This window comes from Eucyclogobius newberryi, unplaced genomic scaffold (assembly GCF_026437365.1).
Source record: "Eucyclogobius newberryi isolate DKJ021-1_F unplaced genomic scaffold, fEucNew1.0.hap1 SCAF_22, whole genome shotgun sequence".
Taxonomy (NCBI): Eukaryota; Metazoa; Chordata; class Actinopteri; order Gobiiformes; family Gobiidae; genus Eucyclogobius; species Eucyclogobius newberryi.
Window position 1 is genome coordinate 27,768,076 of NW_027315857.1, and position 16,899 is coordinate 27,784,974.

Below are 16,899 nucleotides of genomic sequence, written 5' to 3' on the forward strand. Positions count from 1 at the left end.
TTGTTGAAGAGTTTTTAATCAGATCCACAGGACAAGTCCGTAAGTGTCCTTAGATGGCCCAGAGGCCACACTTGAACATCTCTGAGATCTGAAAATGTCTGTGAACCCAAACCTATAGTGATTTGGAGGATTTGCAGAAGAATGCTTCATGAGGCTTCATGAGGCTTCATAAGGCTTCATGAGGCTTCATGCGGCTTCATGAGGCTTCATGCGGCTTCATGAGGCTTCATGAGGCTTCATGAGGCTTCATGCGGCTTCATGAGGCTTCATGCGGCTTCACGAGGCTTCATGTGGCTTCATGCGGCTTCATGAGGCTTTATGAGGTTTTATGAGGCTTTATGAGGCTTCATGAGGCTTCACGAGGCTTCATGCGGCTTCACGAGGCTTCAAAAGGCTTCATGAGGCTTCATGAGGCTTCATGAGGCTTCATGAGGCTTCATGCAGCTTCATGAGGCTTCATGAGGCTTCATGAGGCTTCATGAGGCTTCACGAGGCTTCATGAGGCTTCATGCGGCTTCCTGAGGCTTCATGCGGCTTCATGAGGCTTCATGAGGCTTCATGCGGCTTCATGAGGCTTTATGAGGCTTCATGAGGCTTCATGCGGCTTCACGAGGCTTCATGTGGCTTCATGCGGCTTCATGAGGCTTCATGAGGCTTTATGAGGTTTTATGAGGCTTTATGAGGCTTCATGAGGCTTTATGAGGCTGCATGAGGCTTTATGAGGCTTTATGAGGCTTCATGAGGCTTCATGAGGCTTTATGAGGCTTCATGAGGCTTTATGAGGCTGCATGAGGCTTTATGAGGCTTTATGAGGCTTCATGAGGCTTCATGAGGCTTTATGAGGCTTCATGAGGATTTATGAGGCTTTATGAGGCTTTATGAGGTTTTATGAGGCTTCATGAGGCTTCATGAGGATTTATGAGGCTTTATGAGGCTTTATGAGGCTGCGATTAGAGCCAGAGGAGCAAACAACACATATGTACAAGGGATTTTATTGTTTTTATTTGTAATACATATGCAAAGAATTTAATCCATTTTGGAAACAGGCCCCTCCTCCAGGAAGTACTCTGTACCCGTAACACGCCCCCAAATATACCCTTAGAGTAGACTACGAAACAGGAAGCATGAAATGAGATCTTTAAACAATAATGATCCAAATAAAGGCTCTCAGATTTAGAAAGGCCCAAAAGCCTCAGGCTTTATTTACAGTCTGGTTGCTTGGTAACAGCTGTGGAATGACCTCTAACATCATAAACTGATCAAACTGAAATCTTAACGATGTTGACGATGTTTTAGTTAAACTTGTCAATCTTCAGATCAGGTTTTCTGGACTTTGCTTTTGTGTGTTTGAATGGACAAAGGTCGTGTGATGACCTTTGAACTCTTCATCAAGGTCGTGTGATGACCTTTGAACTCTTCATCAGGGTCATGTGATGACCTTTGAACTCTTCATCAAGGTTGTGTGATGACCTTTGAACCCTTCATCAGGGTCATGTGATGACCTTTGAACTCTTCATCAGGGTCATGTGATGACCTTTGAACTCTTCATCAGGGTCATGTGATGACCTTTGAACTCTTCATCAGGTCATGTGATGACCTTTGAACTCTTCATCAGGGTCATGTGATGACCTTTGCACTCTTCATTAGGTCATGTGATGACCTTTGAACTCTTCATCAGGGTCATGTGATGACCTTTGAACTCTTCATCAGGGTCATGTGATGACCTTTGAACTCTTCATCAGGGTCATGTGATGACCTTTGAACTCTTCATCAGGTCATGTGATGACCTTTGAACTCTTCATCAGGGTCATGTGATGACCTTTGAACTCTTCATCAGGGTCATGTGATGACCTTTGAACTCCTCAGGTTCAGTCTTAGTTGAATGACGATTTTGAAAGGATTTTAAATAATTGAAATCTCAGTTTTAATCAAAAAATGTCTAAAAAGTCTGAAGTTTAGATCCGAAACACCTGATTCTTTCATCACTTCATGTTTCAGTCTTTTGTCATTTCTCCTGGACCCGTTTAAAATGTGAACGTTGAGGGTCTTCAGTCCCGGAGGGTCTTCAGTCCCGGAGGGTCTTCAGTCCAGGAGGGTCTTTAGTCCGAATCCGTGTCTTTGGAGCAGCAGAACAACCCTGGCACTCGGTTCTTCTCGCCCGGCGCTGGCCTGGCGCCGCCGTCCGAGCAGATGGACTTCCTGAGGGTCCGGATGTGCTGCTCCTGCTCCCGGATCTTGGACTCCAGGTGGGACTGGATGGCGACGCCCAAAGACTCCAGGTCCAGGGACGCTCCGTAGACCTCCCACGTCATGCCGCGCTCGTCCCACAGCACGTCCTGCAGCGGCTCATCACCGTCCTCCGCCCCAGAGCTGCCAGAAGAGCCGCCGGACCCTCGGGGGCCGCCGGACCCGCCCTCGTCCAGCTCAAACTCAAGCCTAATCTCTGGATTCAGGTTCTTTTTCAAACGGGACGAGAACGAACTGCCCTGGGGCGACGCAATCAAACACGTGCACCGACTCCTGAGCTCCACGCCCACTTTGCACCTGTGCTGCAGAGTGGGCGGGGCACGTGATGGGTGGTTCGGACAGGTGAAGCAGACGGCGGGTGGGCCGTGCGGGTTCGGAGACGTCCCCGAGGCCTTGTCCACAGAGTCCACTCGGGTCTGGACTCCGACGGAGCGCAGGTCCGGCTCCGTCAGCGTGGAGGCCTCACGGAAGCGCCGCGTTGCCACGAAGCGGAGCGGCGGGCGGCGGCTGTTGTTGGCGCGTGTGACATTTCCCTGCTGCCGGTGCCGCTCGTTGCCGCGGGGCGTCGCGGTCGTGCCGGGCGTCGAGGGGCCCGGGCCGTCGATCAGCGAGGCCTCGTGGGACGGAGGAGACGGCGGTTTCACCTCGGGCGTTCTGGAGGCTCCGAGTCCCTCACGAGCTGCAGATCAAACACAGCTTCAGTCACCGCCGGCTTTTTCTACAGAAAGTACTTTTATTATGGTCATTTTAGTCTTTATTTGTCACGCGGCATCGACAAAGTCATTCATGTCCCAAAGAACAGACGACAACATGAAACATTCACCCAGAATAAAGCATGGAAAGCGTCATCGACAGCCAGTTTGAAGGTCTATCGCCGTGACAACGCGACACCACAGAACACAAGCAGCGCAGTATAAGTATCACAACTAAAAGTACTATATAACCTGTTTTAGGAACTATTCATCTTTTCAAATGCTGTGGTTTTGATGAGGAAATTGGTCAACAAAAGTCAATTCGAGCACATTTCTTAATTTTCGAGTGCTTTTTGTGTTTCTATTTGTGTTTGACCTCTGACCTCTCGGGAGTGACATCATCGTGAACGTGATGAAAAGAGAGGCACTTTCTTCTTGACTTTCTTCCTCAAGTCAAGCGCAGATACTTTCAGTGAAGTACTTTACCTTGAGTACTTTGTGACTTTATGCTGGTTCTTACCCTTGGCAGACGCTGGACTCTTGGGACCTGGACTCGCCGGGTTGGACCCGTGCAACGCCGCCCTCGCCTTCAGACGGGAAGAGGCTTTGGACCTCGCCCGACTCTGGAAGATCCCGCCGGTTGGAACGCGCCGATTCGCCGCCGTGTCGCCGCGGACGCCCTGGGACCCCGCGGGCGGAGCTGCGGCCCCGGTCCCCGAGGCGGCCGGACGTCCGGAGGATTCGGACCAGGTTCTGGAGCAGGTTCTGGAGCAGGTTCTGGAGCAGGTTCTGGAGCAGGTTCTGGAGCAGGTTCTGGAGCAGGTTCTGGACTTCGAGGCGCTTGAGTCCGAACAGTCAAGTCTGTCCAAAGACCTGGAGCCTTTGATTTTATCCGACGCCATTTTGACTCCGGACGTCGGTTTCACACGTTTGTCATTCCTTTTTCCTGCACGATGAAAAACAGGGAAATCCAAGAGGAGGATCTGGTTGTCAAGGAACCAAAGGCAAGTTTGACATGTTTATCTTCAGCTCTAAAAGGTCCAAAAAAACCTGTAAATGCAGATAAAGACCAAAGACTCAAGCACAAAGTCTGGTCCAAGAATGAAAGAAAACTGTCCCAAACGTCGACTTCATCATCTCAAAGATCGACAGAAAGTCAAACTGAACCAGATCCGGAGGAGAAAAACTCAAATGGTCCAATCTTTTCATGTCGTCGACGCAAAGATTTTGTCACGTTGTAAACAACAACATCAACAAAAATATCAACAAAAACATCAACAAAAACATCAACAAAAACATCAACAAAAACATCAACAAAAACCAGCTCAAACTTGTATCGAAAGAAAAACAAGGATCAAACGTTTTGCGTCTCGTTTGACCAAAGTCAAGAACGAGACGCTGCTCACGTCCTCCTGTGTCTGTGAACCAGAGAAGAAGAGCAGCTGAGGGAGGGGCCTGCACCAGAGGGAGGGGCCTGCAGAGCGCTCCCAGCATGCACCGCTCCACCCTGCAGCCACCGGAGGGAGGGGCCTGTGCACACACCAGAGGGAGGGGCCTGCGCGCACACCAGAGGGAGGGGCCTGCGCGCACACCAGAGGGAGGAGCCTGCGCGCACACCAGAGGGAGGGGCCTGCGCGCACAACGGAGGGAGGGGCCTGCGCGCACACCAGAGGGAGGAGCCTGCGCGCACACCAGAGGGAGGGGCCTGCGCGCACAACGGAGGGAGGGGCCTGCGCGCACACCAGAGGGAGGGGCCTGCGCGCACACTGGAGGGAGGGGCCTGCGCGCACACCGGAGGGAGGGGCCTGCGCGCACACCAGAGGGAGGGGCCTGCGCGCACACCAGAGGGAGGGGCCTGCGCGCACACCAGAGGGAGGGGCCTGCGCGCACACCAGAGGGAGGGGCCTGTGCACACACCGGAGGGAGGGGCCTGCGCGCACACCAGAGGGAGGGGCCTGCGCGCACACCTGCAGAGCACTCCCAGCATGCACCGCTCCACGTTGCAGCCACCCGACTCAGCAGTCGGCCGGAGCGAGCGGCGTTAACCGTCGTTTTAACGTCACATGTGCAGGGTTAAAGTCCCAAACGTCTCCACAGACACTTGGTGACATCACAAGGTGAACGTGACTCAGATCCGGACGTCGTTATGACGTCACGAGCTGCTTTAGTGCTGAGTTTATGTGTAAAACAAGTGCTGCACATCGCGGAATGTGAGAATCAAACGCGGCGCTAACATTCTACACATTATTTTAAGACACAACTTCTGATATTTGTTTGTTATATTAACTTTTATATTTAATACTTTACTTGTACTTTGTAAGAACAGGATTTTGAATATTTTGTGTCACGACACGAATCACCCTCTAGTTTATTCTGTGTCTGAGTCACAAGGCTCAGGCGACCTCTCAGGGTCAGAGGTCAGAAGGCTCAGGCGACCTCTCAGGGTCAGAGGTCAGAAGGCCCAGGCGACCTCTCAGGGTCAGAGGTCAAAAGGCTCAGGCGACCTCTCAGGGTCAGAGGTCAGAAGGCTCAGGCGACCTCTCAGGGTCAGAGGTCATATCTCTGCGATCACTGGTTCTGTCGACACAAAACACAAAAAAAGTCACATTCTTCTCACAAAGTGGAGCCGTTCTTCATCTCCTCGTGTCAGAGGTCAGAGGTCAGGGTCAGGGTTATGGGTCACATCATTCATCTCCAAAGACGAGATCGTGTCAGAGGTCAGAGGTCAGGGTCAGGGTTATGGGTCACATTGTTCATCTCCAAAGACAAGATTGTGTCAGAGGTCAGGGGTCAGGGTTATGGGTCACATTGTTCATCTCCAAAGACAAGATCGTGTCAGAGGTCAGAGGTCAGGGTCAGGGTCAGGGTTATGGGTCACATCATTCATCTCCAAAGACGAGATCGTGTCAGAGGTCAGAGGTCAGTGCACTTATAGATATAAGTATAGTGCACTTATAGATATAAGTATAGTGCACTTATATAAGTATAGTGCACTTATAGATATAAGTATAGTGCACTTATATAAGTATAGTGCACTTATAGATATAAGTATAGTGCACTTATAGATATAAGTATAGTGCACTTATATAAGTATAGTGCACTTATAGATATAAGTATAGTGCACTTATATAAGTATAGTGCACTTATAGATATAAGTATAGTGCACTTATAGATATAAGTATAGTGCACTTATATAAGTATAGTGCACTTATAGATATAAGTATAGTGCACTTATATAAGTATAGTGCACTTATAGATATAAGTATAGTGCACTTATAGATATAAGTATAGTGCACTTATATAAGTATAGTGCACTTATAGATATAAGTATAGTGCACTTATAGATATAAGTATAGTGCACTTATAGATATAAGTATAGTGCACTTATAGATATAAGTATAGTGCACTTATAGATATAAGTATAGTGCACTTATATAAGTATAGTGCACTTATATAAGTATAGTGCACTTATAGATATGAGTATAGTGCACTTATATAAGTATAGTGCACTTATAGATATAAGTATAGTGCACTTATAGATATAAGTATAGTGCACTTATAGATATAAGTATAGTGCACTTATAGATATAAGTATAGTGCACTTATATAAGTATAGTGCACTTATAGATATAAGTATAGTGCACTTATAGATATAAGTATAGTGCACTTATAGATATAAGTATAGTGCACTTATATAAGTATAGTGCACTTATAGATATAAGTATAGTGCACTTATAGATATAAATATAGTGCACTTATATAAGTATAGTGCACTTATAGATATAAGTATAGTGCACTTATAGATATAAGTATAGTGCACTTATATAAGTATAGTGCACTTATAGATATAAGTATAGTGCACTTATATAAGTATAGTGCACTTATAGATATAAGTATAGTGCACTTATAGATATAAGTATAGTGCACTTATAGATATAAGTATAGTGCACTTATAGATATAAGTATAGTGCACTTATATAAGTATAGTGCACTTATAGATATAAGTATAGTGCACTTATAGATATAAATATTGTGCACTTATATAAGTATAGTGCACTTATAGATATAAGTATAGTGCACTTATAGATATAAGTATAGTGCACTTATATAAGTATAGTGCACTTATAGATATAAGTATAGTGCACTTATATAAGTATAGTGCACTTATAGATATAAGTATAGTGCACTTATAGATATAAGTATAGTGCACTTATATAAGTATAGTGCACTTATAGATATAAGTATAGTGCACTTATAGATATAAGTATAGTGCACTTTTATAAGTATAGTGCACTTATAGATATAAGTATAGTGCACTTATATAAGTATAGTGCACTTATAGATATAAGTATAGTGCACTTATAGATATAAATATAGTGCACTTATATAAGTATAGTGCACTTATAGATATAAATATAGTGCACTTATAGATATAAGTATAGTGCACATATATAAGTATAGTGCACTTATAGATATAAGTATAGTGCACTTATAGATATAAGTATAGTGCACTTATATAAGTATAGTACACTTATAGAAATAAGTATAGTGCACTTATAGATATAAGTATAGTGCACTTATAGATATAAGTATAGTGCACTTATATAATTATAGTGCACTTATAGATATAAGTATAGTGCACTTATAGATATAAGTATAGTGCACTTATATATATAAGTATAGTGCACTTATAGATATGAGTATAGTGCACTTATAGATATAAGTATAGTGCACTTATATAAGTATAGTGCACTTATAGATATAAGTATAGTGCACTTATAGATAGAAGTATAGTGCACTTATATAAGTATAGTGCACTTATAGATATAAGTATAGTGCACTTATAGATATAAGTATAGTGCACTTATAGATATAAATATAGTGCACTTATAGATATAAGTATAGTACACTTATAGATATAAGTATAGTGCACTTATAGATATAAGTATAGTGCACTTATATAAGTATAGTGCACTTATAGATATAAGTATAGTGCACTTATATAAGTATAGTGCACTTATAGATATAAGTATAGTGCACTTATAGATATAAGTATAGTGCACTTATATAAGTATAGTGCACTTATAGATATAAGTATAGTGCACTTATATAAGTATAGTGCACTTATAGATATAAGTATAGTGCACTTATAGATATAAGTATAGTGCACTTATATAAGTATAGTGCACTTATAGATATAAGTATAGTGCACTTATAGATATAAGTATAGTGCACTTTTATAAGTATAGTGCACTTATAGATATAAGTATAGTGCACTTATATAAGTATAGTGCACTTATAGATATAAGTATAGTGCACTTATAGATATAAATATAGTGCACTTATATAAGTATAGTGCACTTATAGATATAAGTATAGTGCACTTATAGATATAAGTATAGTGCACATATATAAGTATAGTGCACTTATAGATATAAGTATAGTGCACTTATAGATATAAGTATAGTGCACTTATATAAGTATAGTACACTTATAGAAATAAGTATAGTGCACTTATAGATATAAGTATAGTGCACTTATAGATATAAGTATAGTGCACTTATATAAGTATAGTGCACTTATAGATATAAGTATAGTGCACTTATAGATATAAATATAGTGCACTTATATAAGTATAGTGCACTTATAGATATAAGTATAGTGCACTTATAGATATAAGTATAGTGCACATATATAAGTATAGTGCACTTATAGATATAAGTATAGTGCACTTATAGATATAAGTATAGTGCACTTATATAAGTATAGTACACTTATAGAAATAAGTATAGTGCACTTATAGATATAAGTATAGTGCACTTATAGATATAAGTATAGTGCACTTATATAATTATAGTGCACTTATAGATATAAGTATAGTGCACTTATATATATATAAGTATAGTGCACTTATAGATATGAGTATAGTGCACTTATAGATATAAGTATAGTGCACTTATATAAGTATAGTGCACTTATAGATATAAGTATAGTGCACTTATAGATAGAAGTATAGTGCACTTATATAAGTATAGTGCACTTATAGATATAAGTATAGTGCACTTATGCACTTATAGATATAAGTATAGTGCACTTATAGATATAAGTATAGTGCACTTATAGATATAAGTATAGTGCACTTATATAAGTATAGTGCACTTATAGATATAAGTATAGTGCACTTATAGATATAAATATAGTGCACTTATATAAGTATAGTGCACTTATAGATATAAGTATAGTGCACTTATAGATATAAGTATAGTGCACTTATATAAGTATAGTGCACTTATAGATATAAGTATAGTGCACTTATATAAGTATAGTGCACTTATAGATATAAGTATAGTGCACTTATAGATATAAGTATATTGCACTTATATAAGTATAGTGCACTTATAGATATAAGTATAGTGCACTTATAGATATAAGTATAGTGCACTTTTATAAGTATAGTGCACTTATAGATATAAGTATAGTGCACTTATATAAGTATAGTGCACTTATAGATATAAGTATAGTGCACTTATAGATATAAATATAGTGCACTTATATAAGTATAGTGCACTTATAGATATAAGTATAGTGCACTTATAGATATAAGTATAGAGCACATACATAAGTATAGTGCACTTATAGATATAAGTATAGTGCACTTATAGATATAAGTATAGTGCACTTATATAAGTATAGTACACTTATAGAAATAAGTATAGTGCACTTATAGATATAAGTATAGTGCACTTATAGATATAAGTATAGTGCACTTATATAATTATAGTGCACTTATAGATATAAGTATAGTGCACTTATAGATATAAGTATAGTGCACTTATATATATAAGTATAGTGCACTTATAGATATGAGTATAGTGCACTTATAGATATAAGTATAGTGCACTTATATAAGTATAGTGCACTTATAGATATAAGTATAGTGCACTTATAGATATAAGTATAGTGCACTTATATAAGTATAGTGCACTTATAGATATAAGTATAGTGCACTTATAGATATAAGTATAGTGCACTTATAAGTATAATGCACTTATATAAGTATAGTGCACTTATAGATATAAGTATAGTGCACTTATAGATATAAGTATAGTGCACTTATATAAGTATAGTGCACTTATAGATATAAGTATAGTGCACTTATATAAGTATAGTGCACTTATAGATATAAGTATAGTGCACTTATATAAGTATAGTGCACTTATAGATATAAGTATAGTGCACTTATATAAGTATAGTGCACTTATAGATATAAGTATAGTGCACTTATATAAGTATAGTGCACTTATAGATATAAGTATAGTGCACTTATAGATATAAGTATAGTGCACTTATATAAGTATAGTGCACTTATAGATATAAGTATAGTGCACTTATAGATATAAGTATAGCACACTTATAGATATAAGTATAGTGCACTTATAGATATGAGTATAGTGCACTTATAGATATAAGTATAGTGCACTTATATAAGTATAGTGCACTTATAGATATAAGTATAGTGCACTTATATAAGTATAGTGCACTTATAGATATAAGTATAGTGCACTTATAGATATAAGTATAGTGCACTTATAGATATAAGTATAGTGCACTTATAGATATGAGTATAGTGCACTTATAGATATGAGTATAGTGCACTTATATAAGTATAGTGCACTTATATAAGTATAGTGCACTTATAGATATAAGTATAGTGCACTTATAGATATAAGTATAGTGCACTTATATAAGTATAGTGCACTTATAGATACAAGTATAGTGCACTTATATAAGTATAGTGCACTTATAGATATAAGTATAGTGCACTTATATAAGTATAGTGCACTTATAGATATAAGTATAGTGCACTTATAGATATAAGTATAGTGCACTTATAGATATAAGTATAGTGCACTTATAGATATGAGTATAGTGCACTTATAGATATGAGTATAGTGCACTTATATAAGTATAGTGCACTTATATAAGTATAGTGCACTTATAGATATAAGTATAGTGCACTTATAGATATAAGTATAGTGCACTTATACAAGTATAGTGCACTTATATAAGTATAGTGCACTTATAGATATGAGTATAGTGCACTTATATAAGTATAGTGCACTTATAGATATAAGTATAGTGCACTTATAGATATAAGTATAGTGCACTTATAGATATAAGTATAGTGCACTTATATAAGTATAGTGCACTTATAGATATAAGTATAGTGCACTTATATAAGTATAGTGCACTTATAGATATAAGTATAGTGCACTTATATAAGTATAGTGCACTTATAGATATAAGTATAGTGCACTTATAGATATAAATATAGTGCACTTATATAAGTATAGTGCACTTATAGATATAAGTATAGTGCACTTATAGATATAAGTATAGTGCACTTATATAAGTATAGTGCACTTATAGATATAAGTATAGTGCACTTATAGATATAAGTATAGTGCACTTTTATAAGTATAGTGCACTTATAGATATAAGTATAGTGCACTTATATAAGTATAGTGCACTTATAGATATAAGTATAGTGCACTTATAGATATAAATATAGTGCACTTATATAAGTATAGTGCACTTATAGATATAAGTATAGTGCACTTATAGATATAAGTATAGTGCACATATATAAGTATAGTGCACTTATAGATATAAGTATAGTGCACTTATAGATATAAGTATAGTGCACTTATATAAGTATAGTACACTTATAGAAATAAGTATAGTGCACTTATAGATATAAGTATAGTGCACTTATAGATATAAGTATAGTGCACTTATATAATTATAGTGCACTTATAGATATAAGTATAGTGCACTTATAGATATAAGTATAGTGCACTTATATATATAAGTATAGTGCACTTATAGATATGAGTATAGTGCACTTATAGATATAAGTATAGTGCACTTATATAAGTATAGTGCACTTATAGATATAAGTATAGTGCACTTATAGATAGAAGTATAGTGCACTTATATAAGTATAGTGCACTTATAGATATAAGTATAGTGCACTTATAGATATAAGTATAGTGCACTTATATAAGTATAGTACACTTATAGAAATAAGTATAGTGCACTTATAGATATAAGTATAGTGCACTTATAGATCTAAGTATAGTGCACTTATAGATATGAGTATAGTGCACTTATATACGTATAGTGCACTTATATATATGAGTATAGTGCACTTATAGATCTAAGTATAGTGCACTTATATAAGTATAGTGAACTTATAGATATGAGTATAGTGCACTTATAGATCTAAGTATAGTGCACTTATAGATATAAGTATAGTGCACTTATATAAGTATAGTGCACTTATATATAAGTATAGTGCACTTATAGATATAAGTATAGTGCACTTATAGATATAAGTATAGTGCACTTATATAAGTATAGTGCACTTATAGATATGAGTATAGTGCACTTATAGATCTAAGTATAGTGCACTTATATAAGTATAGTGCACTTATAGATATAAGTATAGTGCACTTATAGAAATAAGTATAGTGCACTTATAGATATAAGTATAGTGCACTTATAGATATAAGTATAGTGCACTTATAGATATACGTATAGTGCACTTATAGATATAAGTATAGTGCACTTATATAAGTATAGTGCACTTATAGATATAAGTATAGTGCACTTATAGATATAAGTATAGTGCACTTATAGATATAAGTATAGTGCACTTATATAAGTATAGTGCACTTATAGATATAAGTATAGTGCACTTATAGATATAAGTATAGTGCACTTATAGATATAAGTATAGTGCACTTATATAAGTATAGTGCACTTATAGATATGAGTATAGTGCACTTATAGATATAAGTATAGTGCACTTATATAAGTATAGTGCACTTATAGATATGAGTATTGTGCACTTATAGATATAAGTATAGTGCACTTATAGATATGAGTATAGTGCACTTATTGATCTAAGTATAGTGCACTTATAGATATACGTATAGTGCACTTATATAAGTATAGTGCACTTATAGATATAAGTATAGTGCACTTATAGATATAAGTATAGTGCACTTATATAAGTATAGTGCACTTATATATAAGTATAGTGCACTTATAGATATGAGTATAGTGCACTTATAGATATAAGTATAGTGCACTTATAGATATGAGTATAGTGCACTTATTGATCTAAGTATAGTGTACATATAGATATAAGTATAGTGCACTTATATAAGTATAGTGCACTTATAGATATAAGTATAGTGCACTTATAGATATAAGTATAGTGCACTTATAGATATAAGTATAGTGCACTTATAGATATACGTATAGTGCACTTATATAAGTATAGTGCACTTATAGATATAAGTATAGTGCACTTATAGATATAAGTATAGTGCACTTATAGATATAAGTATAGTGCACTTATATATATATATAAGTATAGTGCACTTATAGATGTAAGTATAGTGCACTTATAGATATAAGTATAGTGCACTTATTCAAGTATAGTGCACTTATAGATATAAGTATAGTGCACTTATAGATATAAGTATAGTGCACTTATAGATATAAGTATGGTGCACTTATATAAGTATAGTGCACTTATAGATATAAGTATGGTGCACTTATATAAGTATAGTGCACTTATAGATATAAGTATAGTGCACTTATAGATATAAGTATAGTGCACTTATAGATATACGTATAGTGCACTTATATAAGTATAGTGCACTTATAGATATAAGTATGGTGCACTTATAGATATAAGTATAGTGCACTTATAGATATAAGTATGGTGCACTTATATAAGTATAGTGCACTTATAGATATAAGTATAGTGCACTTATATAAGTATAGTGCACATATAGATATAAGTATAGTGCACTTATAGATATAAGTATAGTGTACTTATAGATATACATATAGTGCACTTATATAAGTATAGTGCACTTATAGATATAAGTATAGTGCACTTATATAAGTATAGTGCACATATAGATATAAGTATAGTGCACTTATATAAGGATAGTGCACTTATAGATATAAGTATTGTGCACTTATATAAGTATAGTGCACTTATAGATATAAGTATAGTGCACTTATATAAGTATAGTGCACTTATAGATATAAGTATAGTGCACTTATAGATATAAGTATAGTGCACTTATATAAGTATAGTGCACTTATATAAGTATAGTGCACTTATAGATATGAGTATAGTGCACTTATAGATATAAGTATAGTGCACTTATAGATATAAGTATAGTGCACTTATAGATATAAGTATAGTGCACTTATATAAGTATAGTGCACTTATAGATATAAGTATAGTGCACTTATATAAGTATAGTGCACTTATAGATATAAGTATAGTGCACTTATATAAGTATAGTGCACTTATAGATATAAGTATAGTGCACTTATATAAGTATAGTGCACTTATAGATATAAGTATAGTGCACTTATAGATATAAATATAGTGCACTTATATAAGTATAGTGCACTTATAGATATAAGTATAGTGCACTTATAGATATAAGTATAGTGCACTTATATAAGTATAGTGCACTTATAGATATAAGTATAGTGCACTTATAGATATAAGTATAGTGCACTTTTATAAGTATAGTGCACTTATAGATATAAGTATAGTGCACTTATATAAGTATAGTGCACTTATAGATATAAGTATAGTGCACTTATAGATATAAATATAGTGCACTTATATAAGTATAGTGCACTTATAGATATAAGTATAGTGCACTTATAGATATAAGTATAGTGCACATATATAAGTATAGTGCACTTATAGATATAAGTATAGTGCACTTATAGATATAAGTATAGTGCACTTATATAAGTATAGTACACTTATAGAAATAAGTATAGTGCACTTATAGATATAAGTATAGTGCACTTATAGATATAAGTATAGTGCACTTATATAATTATAGTGCACTTATAGATATAAGTATAGTGCACTTATAGATATAAGTATAGTGCACTTATATATATAAGTATAGTGCACTTATAGATATGAGTATAGTGCACTTATAGATATAAGTATAGTGCACTTATATAAGTATAGTGCACTTATAGATATAAGTATAGTGCACTTATAGATAGAAGTATAGTGCACTTATATAAGTATAGTGCACTTATAGATATAAGTATAGTGCACTTATAGATATAAGTATAGTGCACTTATATAAGTATAGTACACTTATAGAAATAAGTATAGTGCACTTATAGATATAAGTATAGTGCACTTATAGATATAAGTATAGTGCACTTATAGATCTAAGTATAGTGCACTTATAGATATGAGTATAGTGCACTTATATACGTATAGTGCACTTATATATATGAGTATAGTGCACTTATATATCTAAGTATAGTGCACTTATATAAGTATAGTGAACTTATAGATATGAGTATAGTGCACTTATAGATCTAAGTATAGTGCACTTATAGATATAAGTATAGTGCACTTATATAAGTATAGTGCACTTATATATAAGTATAGTGCACTTATAGATATAAGTATAGTGCACTTATAGATATAAGTATAGTGCACTTATATAAGTATAGTGCACTTATAGATATGAGTATAGTGCACTTATAGATCTAAGTATAGTGCACTTATATAAGTATAGTGCACTTATAGATATAAGTATAGTGCACTTATAGAAATAAGTATAGTGCACTTATAGATATAAGTATAGTGCACTTATAGATATAAGTATAGTGCACTTATAGATATACGTATAGTGCACTTATAGATATAAGTATAGTGCACTTATATAAGTATAGTGCACTTATAGATATAAGTATAGTGCACTTATAGATATAAGTATAGTGCACTTATAGATATAAGTATAGTGCACTTATATAAGTATAGTGCACTTATAGATATAAGTATAGTGCACTTATAGATATAAGTATAGTGCACTTATAGATATAAGTATAGTGCACTTATATAAGTATAGTGCACTTATAGATATGAGTATAGTGCACTTATAGATATAAGTATAGTGCACTTATATAAGTATAGTGCACTTATAGATATGAGTATAGTGCACTTATAGATATAAGTATAGTGCACTTATAGATATGAGTATAGTGCACTTATTGATCTAAGTATAGTGCACTTATAGATATACGTATAGTGCACTTATATAAGTATAGTGCACTTATAGATATAAGTATAGTGCACTTATAGATATAAGTATAGTGCACTTATATAAGTATAGTGCACTTATATATATAAGTATAGTGCACTTATAGATATGAGTATAGTGCACTTATAGATATAAGTATAGTGCACTTATAGATATGAGTATAGTGCACTTATTGATCTAAGTATAGTGTACATATAGATATAAGTATAGTGCACTTATATAAGTATAGTGCACTTATAGATATAAGTATAGTGCACTTATAGATATAAGTATAGTGCACTTATAGATATAAGTATAGTGCACTTATAGATATACGTATAGTGCACTTATATAAGTATAGTGCACTTATAGATATAAGTATAGTGCACTTATAGATATAAGTATAGTGCACTTATAGATATAAGTATAGTGCACTTATATATATATATAAGTATAGTGCACTTATAGATGTAAGTATAGTGCACTTATAGATATAAGTATAGTGCACTTATTCAAGTATAGTGCACTTATAGATATAAGTATAGTGCACTTATAGATATAAGTATAGTGCACTTATAGATATAAGTATGGTGCACTTATATAAGTATAGTGCACTTATAGATATAAGTATGGTGCACTTATATAAGTATAGTGCACTTATAGATATAAGTATAGTGCACTTATAGATATAAGTATAGTGCACTTATAGATATACGTATAGTGCACTTATATAAGTATAGTGCACTTATAGATATAAGTATAGTGCACTTATAGATATAAGTATAGTGCACTTATAG